Genomic DNA, 20,859 nt, shown 5'->3' on the forward strand with positions numbered 1-20,859 from the left:
TAAAGCCAGTACTTTCTCCACTTTAATCACTATTTGAGAGCCCAGGGGTTACTACCTTTCATTCACAAAATTATTCCAGGTGGAGGGTGATAAGGGATATAGTTCCTCATGCCTTGCCTAATACATAAAACGGGTAGTGAATGTGTTATGTCAGTTATTTTTAAAAGCCCTTAGCATTCCTCAAACTTTCTCTTTGCTTTCAGAACTCTCCTGGCATAATTCAACTTGTGTTTTCTCTTGATCTGCAGAAATGTTTCTAATTTTTTTAGTTAAGTGCAACTGCACTTATATTTATTTGTACAACTGGCCTAGAAACAGAAGGCCGAAGAAGAATAAACTGAGGCTTGTGATAAGCATTTTATCTCCTCTTCTCATCATGGGCCGATATTTCCTGTGCTTCCAGGTGCCATGCCTTGCTATCTAATAATGCGCTCAAGTTTCTGCTGATATGAGCAAACTAAAGACACAAGTTTTTCCTTTCTTATGGCAATGAAATATAAACCAACAAAATGAGCAGTGACATTGTAGCTAAAGCCCTACAATCGCTAACCCGTGAAGGCAGGTTTCAAGTAGGGGAAGAAATGGCTAAATCATACACCAAGCTCAAAATTTATTATTTTTATTTTCCCCACCCCGCCAATATTATCTCTCAACCCTGCATTATTCACATTAAGTAATTTCCTACAACTCCTACCCTCAAGTAAAAAATACAGTAATATAAACAACCACAAATACAAGTTACATTGAAAAAAAATCCCATATTCCTATTTAACTGCTCTGCAATATAAGCATTATTGGGAAATAAATGAGTGAGGATACTTGATTTTTCAAGGTAAAGTCATCTCTTTCATGTAAAAATGAACTTACATAAAATTTTATTTAACTCGTTAATAAAAAAGGGAACCAGTAAGTTGTTAAAATAAGTTTAAAAAATAATTTAGAGATTAGACATAGAAATAGGCAATTCTAAAATGAATGTACAAATTGATGCCAAAGTGATTAATATTCAATCCTATATAATAAAGAGCTAATATGCTAATTAAACCTAACAGCAGAACAACCGTCCGGACAACCTTCCCGGTCGAAGCCAGGGCTGCGAGTGCCAGCCAAGGCTGCGAGAGGCTGTAAGGGCTGAGCCCCTTGCATGAATTTGGTGCATCTGGCCTCTAGTAGGGGAATAAAATGCCATGTTTTGGGTTGTCTTAATGTAAGGCAGAAATCAATTCTATGTATGGGACAAAATTTATTTGCTTTGCTATGGACAAGAATAATTTGGCTTAATATCAGTTTTCTACAGCTTAATTCTCTCCCCTAAATAATTATTTTAAAAGGTTCAAATGCCTATAAAATATGCTCCCAGGGAGTTGGCTAGACCTACACTGTTTAATGCCATAGCACTAGCCACATGTGGCTACCATATGGAACAGGAAGATGCAAAACATTACCATGAACAGTTCAACTGCACTACACAACGACCAGTACACAACTAAAAGGGTACCCAGTAATACTTTTTCCCCATTTCCAAGTCTTTGACACATTTTCCTGACAAGACAAAATAAGCTACAGCAATAATGATATGGAGCAGGGTATGTGAGGGGGATAATGAACAGTATTTATTGAGTACCATCTCTTTGCCAGGCATCTTATAAGATACATAGCTTATCTAATTGAGTTTTCACTTACAGTAGCTTACCCCTACATATTAGTTGAGGAAACAGAGGCTCAAAGAGATGAAAAAATTTGAGTCCTCATAATTTGCATACATTATCTAATGAGGTCTCTTAATAATTTAGCCACACTTACTAGTCGATGACTCAAAGAAATTAGAAAAATTTGTCCACTACCATACAACTATTAAGGGGTTGAATCAGGGTTCAATCTCACATGTGTATAACTCTTACTCTTAGTCTTGTTAATTTTACTAAACTGAATTGCTCAGCCCATGTGCCTTGAAAGAAAAGTAAGGGCAGTAGATGCAGGTAAACATAGGGTGCAGATAAACAATTAAATTAATTAAAGAGACACCCAAGAAACCTGGCCTGCCCAGGTTGATTTAGGCCACTTTGTCTCAATAGAGTAAAAGACGGAGGCCTGGCTGCTGAAGGAAGATATTAGAAGTGCTTATCCCAGCCTACTCTTGTGTCCAAGGATGTCACTGAGTCAATGCCAAGGCACATTGTCTTCCATAGGATCAAAGCACTAACAGCATAGCAGTCTGTTCATCATTAAGTGTCTCTCTCCCCAACTGGAACTTAGATTACCACAGAGGAGAATCAGAGAGGAAACACACTGACTTACATCACCCTGCCTGGTGCATAGCTTTTTAGGACTGTTTCCTAATAGCATGATCTCAAACTATTTCTATACCTCTGCTTAATATCAACTCACCTCCTCCCAAGTTATCCCACACCAATTTTTAAGAGTTACAAATATCTGGACAACTTTCTAGGTACACAGTCTTTGCTTCTACTATTATTTTACTTTTGCAACTATTAGGCAATATGTTACCATCAAACGATGGATAGACACCAAAAAGACCAGACCAGCTCTACCACTTACTATGAGACTTGGGGGAAATTGTTAAAATTCTTTAGGCCACTTTTTTTTTTTTTTTTTGTAAAATATCGACAATAACCAAACCTACATTATAGTGTTGATTGAAAAATTTAATGAGATAATATATGTAAACAGCTTAGCACAATGTCATGTATTTAGAACCAAGAAATGTCATCTATTATTTTATTACCATTCTAAGTCAAATAAATAATAAATGTTGTTAGAATTCTATAGTTCTCTATAATTGTATTACATATCACTATTTATTTTTATAGGTTTATGGAATAGAAAATTAAATGCCATCTACCTTAACATATTTCTCATATAAAGGTACCAAGTGTTCCATTTAAAACTATAAAACTGTCCCACACTAGTCACCTCACACAGTGAAGAAAACAAAATGAACATTTATGAAATACCAGAAACAATGCGATTAAATGAGAATTTTACCAGAAAACAGAGCTGAGTAGTTTTCTGGTGCAGGGGTTTAGAACCGCTCTCCCCAAAAGCCAGTTCTAAACTGTGCCACTTTGGCATGTGAATTGTTTTGAGCTAAAGGCAATCAAGACCCTGCAAGCTCAGGAGAAAGTTTTACCTGTCCCTTAAAGAATTTAAATTAGGGGCCTTGCCTATAATAAGAGTTATCACCAGATATAACTTTTTAACCTATCTGCATAGCAGAGCAAACTACTAATTACTGAACATCTGCTCTTCTTATCATCCTGCAATGACCTTCCTTCCCTGTGAAGCCCCAAGGCAGCTTACCTCACCCTTAGTTAAGAATGTCATATACACTTCATTTCCCCTTCTGTCTCTGAACCTCTCATGTGTGTGAGATTTCTCACTCTCTCAAGTATATGGGGTTCTCATGCATATGTATTACATTGGCTTATTTGTCCTTGAAAATCTTCCTGGTGTTGATTTAATTATTAGACCAGCCAGAAGAACCTAAGAAGGTAGAGAAAAGCTTCTTCCTCTCCCACGCTGGCTTAAAAACACCTGACTTTTTGAGCATTTCACTTTATTTTTTTCACTTCTTTTCTAATAGAGGGGGCGAGGGGAGGGGGGCAATACACTCTCTGCTGTAGCCAGAATAGACGTGCCTTATTTTTTCCTACAAGTTATGGGTACTGTTGTTTAGAATGAAGCGAAGACAGGAGAAAAGGAAGTAGATGGAATGAATGGCAATCAAATCAGCAACCTGCCTTTAGGAAACTATTGCAGGAATTGAGCAAACCGATGAAAACAATGGAGGAGAAGGATCATGGTGGTGGTGGTGGTGTGTGTGGAGGGGGAGGCGGGGGGGGGGGGCAGGGAGTGAAATTCTTGGAAATTTATAGGAGAAAGAAGCTTGATTGTGGAGGTAAATGCAATAACATATGTACAGTCTTCACATCCTCATACACACACACACACGCTATTGAGTTGAGAATGACCAGGATCCTTTCTAAAATGAACTAACATGAACTAATCTCCTGAAGCAGGTCTGTGAAGCCCAGACCTCCAGCCCTTGAAACCTGAGCAGGCCTTGTGGCAGAGCCCAAGGGTGAAATCCTAGCACGCTAATCAGCTGCACAATCTTACCCTTTGCAAATTCTGTATTTGCTAAACACCTCGAGCCTGTATACACGGAGCTGAAAGGGAATGCCTTCTCGTTTTCAACCTTCTGGGGCTGATGTTCTGCATCAGTCAGTGCTGCCACCATGGATCCGACATCCTCCCTTTTAAATACACACCAGTTTCCTTTTTCATGATGTGAGCAAATTAAAATCTGTGTGCTGGTGATTTGCAAAATGTACTATGCTACAGAGAGAGCTTTCTGATGAGCCTGGTCCTGCTGTAATCATTGATTGTGCAGGAGTAATTCAGGAAATGTTCTCAGCGCAACCTAATTCCCACATGCACGAGGAAACACAGGAGGATTTTTCAGATAGAGATTTAATACACAAATTGTCAAGAGGAGCCTTTCAATTGCATTTTATTTTGAGGATCCAGGTAGTTAATATGTGAGGAACTGTTGCCAGGAACAAGGTGGGATTCTTTCTCTCTCCAGAAATGCCTAAGATAATTGTCTTGTATAGGTAAGAAGATACTTGAAACCAGATATGTCTTCCTGCCAAGCCCTTCAGGTAGTTGAGAGGTTTATGATAATGAAATCCCCCTTTGTCATTTACATTTCTTTAATGGTTATTTATGCAAATGGTCAGAATTTTTTTTTTTTTTTTTACAACCTAGAAACAGATTTAGGGATGAATGAGTTCCTTCCTCCTAATGAAAACATTTCACCCCTCCTAGTCTGGAAATCTCCAAAAGGATATTTGTTTGGATAATTCTAAAATGACTTTGATATCCTACTACACTGAGCTTTGGAAAATAAATAACTGTATTATTTGTGACTGTAGCAGATCTGAGCCTTCAGAGTAATCACATCTCCACTTAAACAAAGAAGCAAAGTGTAATCTGGTATTTTAAAAATCATTAAGTGAACCTAATACTACTCAGTGGATTTAAAACTTAAAAGTCCCCAGTGTTTCTTCCAAATATAGCTCCAAAGAAAAGGAAGCAAAGGGAAAACAAAGGTTCATGGAACTTTCTGTCCTCTCTGTCATTCATGTACTTGAAATATTAACAGAAGGAAGTCCTATAATAATTTATGCTTCGAGAAAGAGATGTAGCAACTTGAGATCCCTCTTATGGTTAACGGTTTCTGGACTCAGTTTTCTGGGGACCATGATGGAATACAGAGATCTCTGGAGAACCATCCTCAGATATACTAGAACATCAGCAAAGAAGCAACAATTGTAATGACTTCTGACTTACTCTTGACCATGCAAGAAATATGGTTTCTAATTCGATAATGTGCCACAATTAGTTGTATTATCATTTAAGGATAAAGTTGTTTTATGCCATTTCAAATAATCATTTAAAATGGAAAAATGAAAATGACGGAAAAATAATTTTGCCTCTACATTTTTATTTTTTTTGTTAGTTTATTTTTTAAAATTTTTATTGTTTAAAATATTACATGTATTAGTACATATATCTCCTTTTTTTTTCTCCATTGACCTTCCCCCAGCCTCCCCTAACCACTGTCGCATGCCCTCATTCCCCCCATACCACCCAGGTCTGGTGTCCATTGGTGTGCTTATATGCATGCATACAAGTCCTTTGGTTGAGCTATTTCCCTTCCTCCCCAACACTCCCCAGCCTTCCCGCTGTAATTTGTCAGTCTGTTCGGTGCTTTACTGCCTCTATATCTATCTTTTTATTCATCAGGTTATAATGTTCTTTATTTTCCATAAATGAGTGAGATCATGTGGTATTTTTCTTTCATTGCCTGGCTTATTTCACTTAACATAATGTTGTCTAGGTCCATCCATACTGCTGCAAATGGTAAGAATTCCTTCTTTTTTATAGCAGCGTAGTATTCCGTTGTAAGATGTACCATAGTTTTCTAATCCACTCATCTGCTGATGGGCATTTAGGCTGTTTCCAAATCTTAGCTATGGTGAATTGTGCTGCTATGAACATAGGGGTGCATATATCCTTTCTGATTGGTGTTTCTAGTTTCTTGGGATATAATCCTAGAAGTGGGATCACTGGGTCAAATGGGAGCTCCATTTTTAGTTTTTTGAGGAAACTCCATACTGTTCTCCACAGTGGCTGCACCAGTCTGCATTCCCACCAGCAGTGCACGAGGGTTCCTTTTTCTCCGCATCCTCACCAGCACTTGTCATTTGTTGATTTGTTGATGATTGCCATTCTGACAGGTATAAGATGGTACCGCATTGTTGTTTTGATTTGCATCTCTCAGATAATTAGTGACTTTGAGCATGTTTTCATATGTCTCTTGGCCTTCCTTCTGTCTTCTTTCAAAAAGATTCTATTTAGGTCCGTTGCCCATTTTTTTATTGGATCATTTATCTTCCTTTTATTAAGTTGTATAAGTTCCCTGTAGATGTTGGAGATTAAACCTTTATCAGTGATAACATTTGCAAATATGTTCTCCCATACAGTGGGCTTTCTTATTGTTTTGTTGATGGTTTCTTTTGCTGTGCAAAGCTTTTTATTTTGATGTAGTCCCATTTGTTTATTTTCTCTTTAACTTCCATTGCCCTAGGAGCGGTATCGGTGAAGAAATTGCTTCGGCATATGTCTGAGATTTCTCTGCCTGTGGATTCTTCTAGTATTTTTATGGTTTCCTATCTTATGTTTAAGTCCTGTATCCATTTTGAGTTAATTTTTGTGTATGGTGTAAGTTGTTGGTCTAGTTTCATTTTTTTGCATGTATCTGTCCAATTTTCCTAACACCATTTATTGAAGAGACTGTCTTGACTCCATTGTATGTTCATGCCTCCTTTGTCAAATATTAATTGAGCATAGTGGTTTGGGTTGATATCTGGATTCTATATTCTATTCCATTGGTCTATATGTCTGTTCTTGTGCCAGTACCAGGCTGTTTTGAGAACAGTGGCTTTGTAGTACAGCTTAAAATCTGGTATTGAGATCCTACCTACATTGTTCTTCTTTCTCTGGACTGCTGAGGCTATTCGGGGTCTTTTTTTTATTCCAGATGAATTTTTGGAGAGTTCTTTCTAGGTCTATGAAATATGCCATTGGTATTTTAATGGGGACTGCATTGAATCTATAGATTGCTTTGGGTAGTATGGACATTTTAATGATGTTGATTCTACCAATCCATGAACATGGTATGTTCTTCCATTTGTTTACGTCTTCCGCTATCTCTTTTTTCAGTTTCCTATAGTTTTCCACGTATAGGTCTTTTATCTCCTTAGTTAAGTTTATTCCTAGTTATCTTAATTTTTTGGGTGCACTGGTAAATGGGATTGCTTTTTTAGTCTCTCTTTCTGTAAGTTCACTATTGGTGTATAGCAAAGCCATAGATTTCTTGGTGTTAATTTTGTATCCTGCTACATTGCCGAATTCATTTATTAAGTCTATTAGTTTTTTGATGGAGTCTTTCGGGTTTTTTATGTACAATATCATGTCATCTGCAAATAAAGACAGCTTTACTTCTTCTTCTTTTCCAATTTGGATGCCTTTTATTTCTTCTTCTTGTCTAATTGCAATGGCTAATACTTCCAGTAATATGTCGAACAGGAGTGGTGAGAGTGGGCATCCCTGTCTTGTTCCTGTTCTTAGGGGAAATGGTTTTAGTTTTTGCCCATTGAGTATGATGTTAGCTGTGGGTTTATCATATATGGCTTTTATTATGTTGAGGTATGATCCTTCTATTCCCACCTTGTTGAGAGTTTTTATCAAGAAAGTGTGTTAGATTTTGTCAAATACTTTTTTTGCATCAATTGATATGACTATGTGATTTTTATCTCTCAATTTGTTTATGTGATGTATCACGTTTATTGATTTGCAGATATTGTACCATCCTTGCATTCCTGGGATAAATCCTACTTGGTCATGGTGTATGATCTTTCTGATGTACTGCTAGAATTTTGGATCCAATTTGCTAGAATTTTGTTGAGAATTTTGACATCTATGTTCATGAGGGATATTGGCCTGTAATTCTCTTTCATTGTGTTGTCTTTATCTGGTTTTGGTATTAGGGTGATGCTGGCTTCATAGAAGGAGCTTGGAAGTATTCCTTCCTCTTGAATTTTTTGGAATAGTCTGAGGAGTATAGGTTTTAGTTCTTCCTTGAATGTTTGGTAAAACTTCCCTGTGAAGCCATCTGGCCCCGGGCTTTTGTCTGCTGGAAGCTTTTTGATGACTGCTTCAATTTCTTCCATAGTTATTGGCCTATTGAGATGTTTAGATTCTTCCTGATTGAGTTTTGGGAGGTTATATTTTTCTAGGAATATGTCCATTTCCTCCAGGTTGTCCAGTTTGTTGGAATAGAGTTGTTCATAGTATTTTTTAACAATCCTTTGTATTTCGGTGGGGTCTATTGTTATTTCTCCTCTTTCATTTCTGATTTTGTTTATTTGGGTCCTCTCTCTTTGCTTCTTGGTGAGCCTGGTTAGAGGTTCATCAATCTTGTTTATCCTTTCAAAGAACCAGCTCTTGGTTTTGTTGATCTTTTGTATTGTTTTTTTGGTCTCATTGTCATTTATCTCCGCTCTGATCTTTATTATTTCCTTCCTTCTGCTTACACTGGGCTTTTCTTGTTGCTCTCTTTCTAACTCTTTGAGTTGTAGGGTTAGGTAATTTATTACCATTGTTTCTTGTTTTTTGCAGTAGGCTTGTAGAGCTTTGAACTTCCCTCTCAAGACTGCTTTCGCTATGTCCCATAGATTTTGGATTGTAGTGTTTTCATTGTCATTTGTTGCCATGATGTTCTTTATTTCTTCTTTGATCTGTCTGGTAACCCAGTCATTGTTTAATAGCATGCTGTTTAGTCTCCATGTGTTTGTTTTTTTTGGATTCTTTTTATTGTAGTTGATTTCCAGTTTTATGGCACCGTGATCTGAGAAGATGTGTGATATGATTTCTATCTTCTTGAATTTGAAGAGACTTTGCCTATGACCCAACACATGGTCTATCTTTGAAAATGACCCATGTGCACTTGAGAAGAATGTGTATTCTGTGGCTTTGGGGTGAAATGTTCTGAAGATGTCAATTAATTCCATCTGGTCTAGTGAGTCATTTAGGATTGATGTTTCTTTGCTGATTTTTTGTTTAGAGGATTTGTCCAATGGTGATAGTTGGGTATTAAAGTCTCCTACTATGATTGTATTGCTGTCGAGCTCTCCCTTGATATCCTCCAGGAGTTTTTTATGTATTTGGGTGCTCCTGTATTGGGTGCGTATATGTTTACCAGAGTTATTTCTTCTTGTTGGATTGCTCCCTTTAGTATTATGAAGAGGCCTTCCTTATCTCTTGTTATTAATAAAGTAATAGTTTTATACCTATATGATTTATAGATAAAAAATCTGTTTCAATTTACACTTCCTCCAATAGTACATGAATGACTATCCTGCAACCTTTGGCAATGTTAAAATTTCAGTAATGCAATGATTACAAATTTTGAGTCTCATTATTGTTTTAAACATCATTTCTCCTTTCATGCATTAACTGGCAATTTGTTTCTTCTTCAACATATTGTCCTCTGCATATCCCTTAAATTTTTTCTCTATAATGTCAGTAGTCTTTCAAAGAAATTGATTTGCAGGAATTCTTTAAACAAAAGATGTTAATTTGTGGATATAATTTCCATTTTTTACCAATTTGAAATGGATCATATAACTTTTTTTATGCGATCATACATTTTTAATAGAAGCTTGAACTTTCCATGTAACAACTCTATCTTCCCGTATAAATTCTAAGATTTGTATCTTTCTTAAGGCCTTCTTCATCTCAGTTTATAAAGATAATATTCTCTTTTTTTCTGTTAGCCTTATGGCTTTATTTACTTAGGTCTAGATGTTTAGTCATTTTCCCCATTGGATACATAGTCCTTTCTGCACAAAGTTAAAATGCCAGTTGTACAGTCATTTGGTGGCAGAGTGATTGCATTGATTAAGGAATGGTCCCCATGCATGCAGGTCCCTCACCTCCCATCAGGATTGAAATCTTTCTCTATCTTTGATCTGGGCCCACCTTGTTGCTTTGACGAAGTGATATACCAATGTCAAGAGGCCACACATGCTTCTGCGTTCTATCTCAATCATTCCTGGATGAACCCGTTAGAGGCTGAGAGACCAGGCAAAGAAGAGCCCACATTCCCCAGCCTCGTGATTGTGAACCAGCCTACAGCCAGCCAGCCCTCAAAAGTGCAAGAGAGCCCAGTTCAGCCTAAAAGAACTGCCTAGTAGGCTTGTAGATTCATGAATGACTCCAAATGATTATTATTTTCAACCACTGAGATTTTATTAAACAATAGTGGATAATTGATACATACACACAATTCATATGCATACATACATACATACAAACATACAATTTTTCTGGACTTTCCAGTGTTATGTAGGTTCTTGGCATCTATTTCTATATTACCATTTGACTGCGGATTGTCTGTCAAATTCTTAGCCATGTCTAATGTGAGGTATAATGAATAATGCTCCTGTTTGGTATGTTACCAGTACATATTCTTCCACAGCCCTTAAACACTTTTTGTTTCTTTCATTAAATATCTGTTCCACACTCTCTACATGCATGATTGCATATTAAGTTCTCTAGCAGGTCAAAGGATGAGCATGAAATGCATACTGGGATCACATACGTTCTAACAGCGCTGCACATACTGAGTACCTTTGAAATAAAGAAAATTTTTAAAAGTTTACAGTCTCTCCTAGAACAAAACAAAAATTAGTCCAAAAACCAGAGGCAGAATAGCACTCTTGCTCATAAAGATGTGGTTGGAAATAAAAGTAAAAGCAGAAGAAAAAGACAGGAAAAAATAAGGTCTCATAGTACATAACCTACAAAATGGCTCCATAAGATAAGGCAGTTATTTTTTATTTTATAAATATGGAAACTGAATATCTCTGTGTAAAGAAAATTCTACATTTTGCCCACATTTTCTGATAAACAGAAATGTACAGTTCCCTGAAACTGTAGTAGTCTGGATGGTCCAGGGGCTAAAATATGTTCTATTTCCAAACTCAGATTTCTATTTCCACCCCTTTTTCTGCCTTATACAATAAAGCCCAACGCTCAACTATACTGTATCTCATTTATGTATTAATAAAATTGCAACATGTTGTGAGGTTTAATTAGATAATAAAGCACTTTGAAGCACCTCCTTGATAAGTCTATGTAAGTGAAGAATATTGCTAATTTAGTAATCATCATATGCACTGAAAAATGTTCCCCTAAAATGTTCACACACATTTTAGAAACCACCACAATCACGTCAGCTTTGGATATAGTGACAAATAAGAACTGATGAGGACCTTCATCTTGGGATGGATGAACTATGTCGTGCTCAATTGCTTTTTAAAATTTCTATTTATACTTCCTCCTCATTTCAATGTTTAATTAGAAAGGAACATTTCCATGCATTATAATTAAAGGCAAGCACAGATTCTTCACCACAAAAGAGCCATTTTCCATTCAGTTTATACAAAGTTTTGTTTTGTCCCAGAATGAATCAATATAAAAATTAAGCTGGTTGTCTGAAATTCTTAAAAAGAGGTATAGCTTTCATAATAGAAAGAAGATTAAAATGAATTAAACATATCAAAGCAAATCATTCTGGAATAATTGCATGCTATATTCTTGTGACCCTTCAAGGTAGCTTTCCCAGAGAAGAGAAAATGAACAAAGGAGGTTTTTCATTCCAGTTTACCTTCTTTAGAAGCTGGGACCTTTTCACAGTTGAAGCACAATTTTTCACTTTTAATTGGTGAGCTCGTAATAGGAAGACTGCAGAACCAAAAGGAGCCCTTGTTCTGATTAGTGATGGAGGGAGACCCACAAGGGATGGGAAGTTTGAAGGCAGAGAATAAAAGATGTCAAGTTGACACATTTCTTGGAATCTTCTGCAGACATTCTAACCCTTCCAGAGCTGCAGTATTTGGCAGGAAATCTTGTACAGAATAATGTACCAAAGCTAGGGAATTCTTGTTTTACCTGTTCAAACCCCACTCTGGTCTTCTCTGTGCCAATGTATATATGTGTGTGCATGTGTGTCTGTGTGTATCTGTAATAAAGAGGATGAAGATTATTTCTTAAGTTCCTTCTGTACTGAAAGCTTTGCTGCTGTGAAATATAGCATACCTTCCACTTCACTGTTGGCTGGTGATCCTGGGCTAGAAGATTGATGAGATGTAGAAGCTTTTCTCCTGGAATTTCTGTGTTTCTGTTAAACACTTCTTCCAGACATTGAAGTGAAAAATACCCCAATATTAAATGGACCCCTTTCTCTCACTTGAAAAAGTATAATGAGTTCAAATGGAACTGAAGCTCGGATGGCTCATATTTTTTTTATATATATATTTTATTGATTTTTTTACAGAGAGGAAGAGAGGAAGGGAGAGGGATAGAGAGTTAGAAACATCGATGAGAGAGAAACATGGATCAGCTGCCTCCTGCACGGCCCCTACTGGGGATGTGCCCGCAACCAAGGTTCATGCCCTTGACCGGAATCGAACCTGGGACCCTTGAGTCCGCAGGCCGACGCTCTATCCACTGAGCCAAACCGGTTTTGGCGGATGGCTCATATTTTATCAAAACATTTTGTTTATTTGTACATTGATGTGCTTTGCTATTTGTTTTAATCTTTATCTGAGGATATGTTTTTCATTGATTCTAGAGAGAGAGGAAGGGAAAGGGAGGGAGATAAACATCGATGTGAGAAACATTGGTAAGTTGTGTCAGGCACTCACATGTCCTGATCGAACCCAAAACCTGGGTATGTGCCCTTAGCCATGCACTCATTGGTTGATTCTTGTATGTGCCCCAACCAGAAGTTGAACCCCATCTTTGGTGCATGAGGACAATGCTCAGAGCTACCCAGCCAGGGCTATACATTGATGTTTAGTTTTGGTATGAATGTGTCTAACCCATTCTTTTTATTAAAATAAAAAAGAACTGATACTGTCAGGGTTTTCTGTGCACAAATTGCACAGACATGCAGATATTGTCTTAATTACAGTGGTGTCCAGAAGCTAATATGTTTAAGTATGTCCACCAGCATTTAAATCGGCGTGGCCTTTATTTATCTAATAGCAAGAGGAGGAGAATGGGAATCACCGAACCATTGGAACAGAAAATTTTGGGGCCACCGACTGAGTTGATGACATCTTAGTTTATTTTTAAGTGAAGTAGAAAGTTGAAGTAGAGACTGATGGATTTAGATTATGCTGAAAAGATATTATAAACAAAAATGGATACATAGATAATATTTTTCTCCTCAAAAATACGTTACACACTCTGTTGCCTCAAATGCTCACATCATTGTTCTATGTAGATAATCACACATATATTCTATGAAATGCACACTAAAGATTTTATGGCGACTTCAATTCTGTCATTTGTGGCCAAGGAATCCAAGGGTTTACTTAACAAACAGGTTTGTACAGCTATGGAAAGCCAATTTGTAACGCAAGTGAAGGCAATACACCAAACACACTCTCCAAGGAAAAAAGGTATAAGCACTTTTCCTTCCAACCAAGATGCTGACATTGAATTCAACTGGAGCATCTCTTGCTGACAACTGTGACCAGCAAATCACTCTTCTCTGAGCTATTTCTGGAGTACAGTGCAGCTCAACTAGGGTTTCAAAGCACTGACATCTTCTGACCCTATCTCTGATTAACCACTTGCCACACTAGTACCTAGATCTTTATGAACATACTAGAGGCCCGGTGCACAAATTCATGCATGGCTGGGGTCCGGCCGACACAGAAGGGGCCTCAGGCAGTTGGCCAGCTGGCCCTGCCCCCAATGGGGGTGTTGGGGACCAATCAGGGGCAGGGCCACCTGGCGGGGGAGGGGGGGGCGATTGGGGCCTGGATCAGGCTAGTTGGCCACCTGAGTGTGCATCATAGCCATCAGTCGTTCTGGTTGTTCTGGTTGTTCCGCTGTTGCTGTTCTGGCTTTTGTATATATAGATGTGCTCGGGCCAAAGGATAGCCACTTTTCCACACACAGGAGAGGTCCTCTGCCCTCCTCCACTTTGTATTTTACCTCTTGGTGGACTCTGCCAGAGTCAGTTGACTTCCCTAATTGCATTTCATCCTTGCAAAGTCCAAGAAGATACAGAATGTTATCTTCATATTACTGAAGGGGACAATGGGGCACAACGTGGTTAGGTAACTTGGTCCACACACCTGGGAGATGTCAGGACCAGGTAGCTCCAAGGATCTTCTGAACCTTCCCCCAAAGTTCTTTACTCACTTTTAATAATAACCAGGATAATAATGATCCTTTTGGGATATTAAAGATACATATTCAAAAAATAATTTATGTTCCCAGGTCACCAGAAATGGAAAGACACAGTTAAGATGCAAACTTACCTAGAACAGCATAATTTGGGGCAAAGAAATTATGCATGTACGGATGTGGCTTTTTGAGAATACAGTATGAAAAAGCATATAAACCTCTGAAGAGGGAAAGCTTTTCCGATATCATTCAATGGAGTGCTGGTAAAACTTAATATCTGGCTCTCAAGAGGGAGTTTAGCAGAGCCCTGAGTTGGAGCACTTGCTTATTGTCATGGTGAGCTGTTCCTACCATAGTGGATATTGAGCTACCAACAGCCTCTCAAAATTCCTAAAAATTTAATGATTAACTCTTTTTTTTTTTTTCAAATTTTTTATTAAGGTATTATATGTGTACATATCTTACCATTGCCCCCCCCCACCCCACTCCCATACCTGCCCTCACCCCCCAATGTTTTGCATCCGTTGGTTACTCTTATATGCATGCATACAAGTCCTTCAGTTGATCTCTTATTTCCCCCACCTCTCCCTAACCTTACCGCTGTAATTAGACACTCTGTTTGATGCTTTACTGCCTCTGTAACTATCTTTTGGTTCATCAGTTTATAATGTTTTTCATTATCCCTAAATGAGTGAGATCATGTGGTATTTTTCTTTCATTGACTGGCTTATTTCACTTAGCATAATGTTCTCTAATTCCATCCAGGTGTCTACAAATGGTAGTAATTCCTTCTTTTTTATGGCAGCATAGTATTCCATTGTGTAGATGTACCATAGTTTTCTGATCCAGTCATCTGCTGACGGGCACCTAGGCTGTTTCCAAATCTTAGCTATTGTAAATTGTGCTGCTATGAACATAGGGGTGCATATATCCTTTCTGATTGGTGTTTCTGGTTTCTTAGGATATATTCCTAGGAGTGGGATTACTGGGTCAAATGGGAGTTCCATTTTCAGTTTTTTGAGGAAACTCCATACTGTTCTCCACAGTGGCTGCACCAGTCTGCATTCCCACCAGCAGTGCACGAGGGTTCCTTTTTCTCCGCATCCTCGCCAACACTTGTCGTTTGTTGATTTGTTGATGATAGCCATTCTGACAGGTGTGAGATGGTATCGCATTGTCGTTTTGATTTGCATCTCTCGGATAATAAGTGACTTTGAGCATGTTTTCATGTGTCTCTTGGCCTTCCTTCTGTCTTCTTTCAAAAAGATTCTATTTAGGTCCGTTGCCCATTTTTTTATTGGATCATTTATCTTCCTTTTATTAAGTTGTATAAGCTGCCTGTAGATGTTGGAAATTAAACCTTTATCTGTGATACCATTTGCAAATATGTTCTCCCATACAGTGGGGTTTCTTGTTGTTTTGTTGATGGTTTCTTTTGCTGTGCAAAAGCTTTTTATTTTGATGTAGTCCCATTTGTTTATTTTCTCTTTGGCTTCCATTGCCCTAGGGGCAGTATCACTGAAAAAGTTCTTTTGGCATATGTCTGAGATTTTGCTGCCTGAGGATTCCTCTAGTATTTTTATGGTTTCCCATCTTATATTTAAGTCCTGTATCCATTTTGAGTTTATTTTTGTGTATGGTGTAAGTTGGTGATCTAGTTTCATTTTTTTGCATGTATCTGTCCAATTTTCCCAACACCATTTATTGAAGAGACTGTCTTGACTCCATTGTATGCTCATGCCTCCTTTGTCAAATATTAATTGCGCATATTGGTTTGGGTCGATATCTGGATTCTCTATTCTATTCCATTGATCTATATGTCTGTTCTTGTGCCAGTACCAGGCTGTTTTGAGGACAGTGGCTTTGTAATACAGCTTGAAATCTGGTATTGAGATCCCTCCTACTTTATTCTTCTTTCTCAGGATTGCTGTGGCTATTCGGGGTCTTTTTTTATTCCAGATAAATTTTTGGAGAGTTCTTTCTAAGTCTGTGAAATATGCTGTTGGTATTTTAATGGGGACTGCATTGAATCTATAGATTGCTTTGGGTAGTATGGACATTTTGATGATGTTGATTTTACCAATCCATGAACATGGTATGTTCTTCCATCTGTTTACATCTTCCTCTATCTCTTTTTTCAGTGTCCTGTAGTTTTCTGCATATAGGTCTTTTACCTCCTTGGTTAGGTTTATTCCTAAGTATCTTAATTTTTTTGGTGCGATGGAAAATTGGATTGCTTTTTAAGTCTCTCTTTCTGTAAGTTCACTGTTGGTGTATAGAAATGCCATAGATTTCTTGGCGTTAATTTTGTATCCTGCTACCTTGCCAAATTCATTTATTAAGTCTGTTAGTTTTTTGATAGAGTCTTTCGGGTTTTTTATGTACAATATCATGTCATCTGCAAATAAGGACAGCTTTACTTCTTCTTTTCCAATTTGGATGCCTTTTATTTCTTCTTCTTGTCTAATTGCAATGGCTAATACTTCCAGTACTATGTCAAACAGGAGTGGTGAGAGTGGGCATCCTTGTCTTGTTCCTGTTCTTAGGGGAAATGGTTTTAGTTTTTGCCCATTGAGTATGATGTTAGCTGTGGGTTTATCATATATAGCTTTTATTATGTTGAGGTATGATCCTTCTATTCCCACCTTGTTGAGAGTTTTTATCAAGAAAGGGTGTTGGATTTTGTCAAATGCTTTTTCTGCATCAATTGATATGACTATGTGATTGTTATCTTTCAATTTGTTTATGTGATGTATCACATTTATTGATTTTCGGATATTGAACCATCCTTGCATTCCTGGGATAAACCCTACTTGGTCACGGTGTATGATCTTTCTGATGTACTGCTGGATCCGATTTGCTAGAATTTTGTTGAGGATTTTGGCATCTACATTCATGAGGGATATTGGCCTGTAATTCTCTTTCATTGTGTTGTCTTTATCTGGTTTTGGTATTAGGGTGATGCTGGCTTCATAGAAGGAGCTTGGAAGTGTTCCTTCCTCTTGAATTTTTTGGAATAGTCTGAGGAGGATAGGTTTTAGTTCTTCCTTGAATGTTTGGTAAAACTCTCCTGTGAAGCCGTCTGGCCCCGGGCTTTTGTTTGCCGGAAGCTCTTTGATGACTGCTTCAATTTCTTCCATAGTTACTGGCATATTGAGCTGTTTAGATTCTTCCTGATTGAGTTTTGGAAGGTTATATTTTTCTAGGAATATGTCCATTTCCTCCAGGTTGTCCAGTTTGTTGGAATAGAGTTGTTCGTAGTATTTTTTAACAATCCTTTGTATTTCGGCGGGATCTGTTGTTATTTCACCTCTTTCATTTCTGATTTTGTTTATTTGGGTCCTCTCTCTTTGCTTCTTGGTGAGCCTGGCTAGAGGTCCATCAATCTTGTTTATCCTTTCAAAGAACCAGCTCTTGGTTTTGTTGATCTTTTGTATTGTTTCTTTGGTCTCTATGTCGTTTATCTGTGCTCTGATCTTTATTATTTCCTTCCTTCTGCTTACACTGGGCTTTTCTTGTTGCTCTTTTTCTAACTCTTTGAGTTGTTGGGTTAGGTAATTTATTACCCCTCTTTCTTGTTTTTTGCAGTAGGCTTGTAGAGCTATGAACTTCCCTCTCAAGACTGCTTTCGCTGTGTCCCATAGATTTTGGATTGTAGTGTTTTCATTGTCATTTGTTGCCATGATGTTTTTTATTTCTTCTTTGATCTCTCTGGTAACCCAGTCATGGTTTAATAGCATGCTGTTTAGTCTCCATGTGTTTGATTTCTTTGGGTTTTTTTTATTGTAGTTGATTTCCAGTTTTATGCCACTGTGGTCTGAGAAGATGCTTGATATGATTTCTATCTTCTTGAATTTGAAGAGACTTTGCCTATGACCCAACATATGGTCTATCTTTGAAAATGACCCATGTGCACTTGAGAAGAATGTATATTCTGTGGCTTTGGGGTGAAATGTTCTGAAGATGTCAATTAATTCCATCTGGTCTAGTGAGTCATTTAGGATTGATGTTTCTTTGCTGATGTTTTGTTTAGAGGATTTGTCCAATGGTGATAGTGGGGTATTAAAGTCTCCTACTATGATTGTATTGCTGTCAATGTCTCCCTTGATATCCTCCAGGAGTTTTTTTATGTATTTGGGTGCTCCTGTATTGGGTGCATATATGTTTACCAGAGTTATTTCTTCTTGTTGGATTGCTCCCTTTAGTATTATGAAGTGGCCTTCCTTATCTCTTGTTATGTCCTTCACTTTGAGATCTAATTTGTCAGATATAAGTATTGCTACCCCAGCTTTTTTTTCAGTTCCATTTGCCTGGAAAACCTTTTTCCATCCCTTCACCCTCAGTCTGTGTGCATCTTTTTTTCTGAGGTGGGTTTCTTGTAGACAGCAGATATATGGGTCATGTTTTCTTATCCAATCCATTACCCTATGTCTTTTGATTGGGGCATTTAATCCGTTTACATTTAGAGTTATTATTGATAGGTACTTATTTGTCGCCATTCCTATTCTTTACACCTGTGTTCCTTCTTCGCTTCCTATTTCTTTTTTTTTTTTTTTTTTACAGCAGACCCTTTAGCATTTCTTGCATTGCTGGTTTGGTGGTAATAAATTCCCTTAGTCCTTTTTTGTCTGTGAAGCTCCTGATTTCACCTTCAATTTTGATTGACAGCCTTGCTGGGTACAGTATTCTTGGATTCAGACCCTTCCTTTGCATGACTTTGTATATTTCATTCCATTCCCTTCTGGCCTGATGAGTTTCTGTTGAGAAATCAGTTGCTAGTCTGATGGGGGTTCCTTTGTAGGTAACTTTCTGTCTCTCTCTGGCCGCTTTTAAGATTCTTACTTTGTCGTTGGTGTTTGCCAATTTAATTATAATGTGCCTTGGCGTCGGTCCTTTGGGGTTCATTTTGCTTGGGACTCTGTGAGCTTCTTGGATTTGTGTGGGTTTTTTCTTCTCTATATCAGGGAAATTTTCTGTCATTATTTCTTCAAATAGGTTTTCTATTCCTTGCTCAGCTTCCTTTCCTTCTGGAACCCCTATTATGCGGATGTTGTTTTGTTTCGTGTTGTCCCAAAGTTCCCTTAGGCTCTCCTCCTGCCTTTTAATTTTTTTTTCTAGAAGTTGCTGTACTTGGGTATTTTTTCCCATCTTGTCTTCTAGCTCACTGATGCGGTCCTCTGCTTCTTCTAGTCTACTCTTGATGCTTTCTATTGAGTTCTTTACAGCAGCGATGTCATTTTTCATTTCTTCTTGGTTCTTCTTCATTTCCTCTTGGTTCTTGCTCATATTGTCGAATTTGTCTTCCATTCTTTTCAGCCACCTTATGACCATTTCTCTGAATTCTTTTTCTGGAAGGTTGCTTGCTTCCATTTCATTTACTTCCTTTTCTGGTGATGCCTGCTTTTCTTTCATATGCGGGCTGTGTCTTTGTCTCCCCATGGTCTCTCTTCTCTGGGTGTCTGGTTATGTAGTTCTCTCTCTCCTGCGTCGATTTAAAGGCACAAAATACAGCACTACCAGGTACAACACACAAGGCACTGAACAGAAATGTATTCACGATATTAACAACCTCCAATAAAGGTGACCACCAGAGAAAGACAAATCTGGGGATCGTAGAGAAAGAAGAAGAGGAAAAAGAAAGAAAGAAGAAGAAGAAGAAAAAAGGGGGTGTCAAAATGAAATTGGGAAAAGGGAAAAAAAGAAGAAAAAAAAGTAAGAGAGATAAGAAAGAGACTAAGAGAGAAAGGGAAACAGACTATATATATTGGGGATAAAACTCCAATAGAACAATCACTTATCCCAGCAAATGCCAGTAACAAGTACCTGGGGATTAATACAAACTACAACACCAACTAATATTGAGTGAGGCAAGGGAAAACAGAAGCACTAAACAAACAAAAAAATAAACAAAAGAAGAATAAGCAAAACAATCTCACAAAAAAGCATAAAAATTCGATATAATCTACATTCAAACGAACAACAACAAAAGGACAGAGAGAAGAACAATTTTTTGGATAGTTAAGACAGCGAAGAGAGAGGTGTGTATGGACTTGGAGCAGGGGATTGGAGATTAGATATATAAGTAGGGTGAAATTTTAAAAGGGGGTAAACAGAAAAAATAGGGAAAATCTAAAGCAGGAAAGGGGTAAGATAAACAGGACACTGAAAAGGGAAAAGTGAGGAAGAGAGTGATGGCATAAAGGTAGATTTGAGATAGAGTAAAATGATGCTAAAGGGAAGATAAAAATAGAATGTAGAACATTAATCCCAAAACAAAATGAAGAGAAAATAAAATGACACTTAAAAAAAAAAAAAAAAGATAAAATAGCAGTAGTAATAATACGGATTGAAAATAAAAATGTAATAATTAAAAAGGTAAAATCAAGTGAGGAAAAAAATTAGTTTCTTGAGTAAAAGATGCAAAAAATGAAAATAAAAAAATAAAAAATAAAAATAAAATGTGGAGTAGTGAAGGTCATTCACTTCCTCTGTTGTTCTGTT

This window comes from Plecotus auritus, assembly GCF_963455305.1.
Source record: "Plecotus auritus genome assembly, chromosome: 3".
Lineage (NCBI taxonomy): Eukaryota > Metazoa > Chordata > Mammalia > Chiroptera > Vespertilionidae > Plecotus > Plecotus auritus.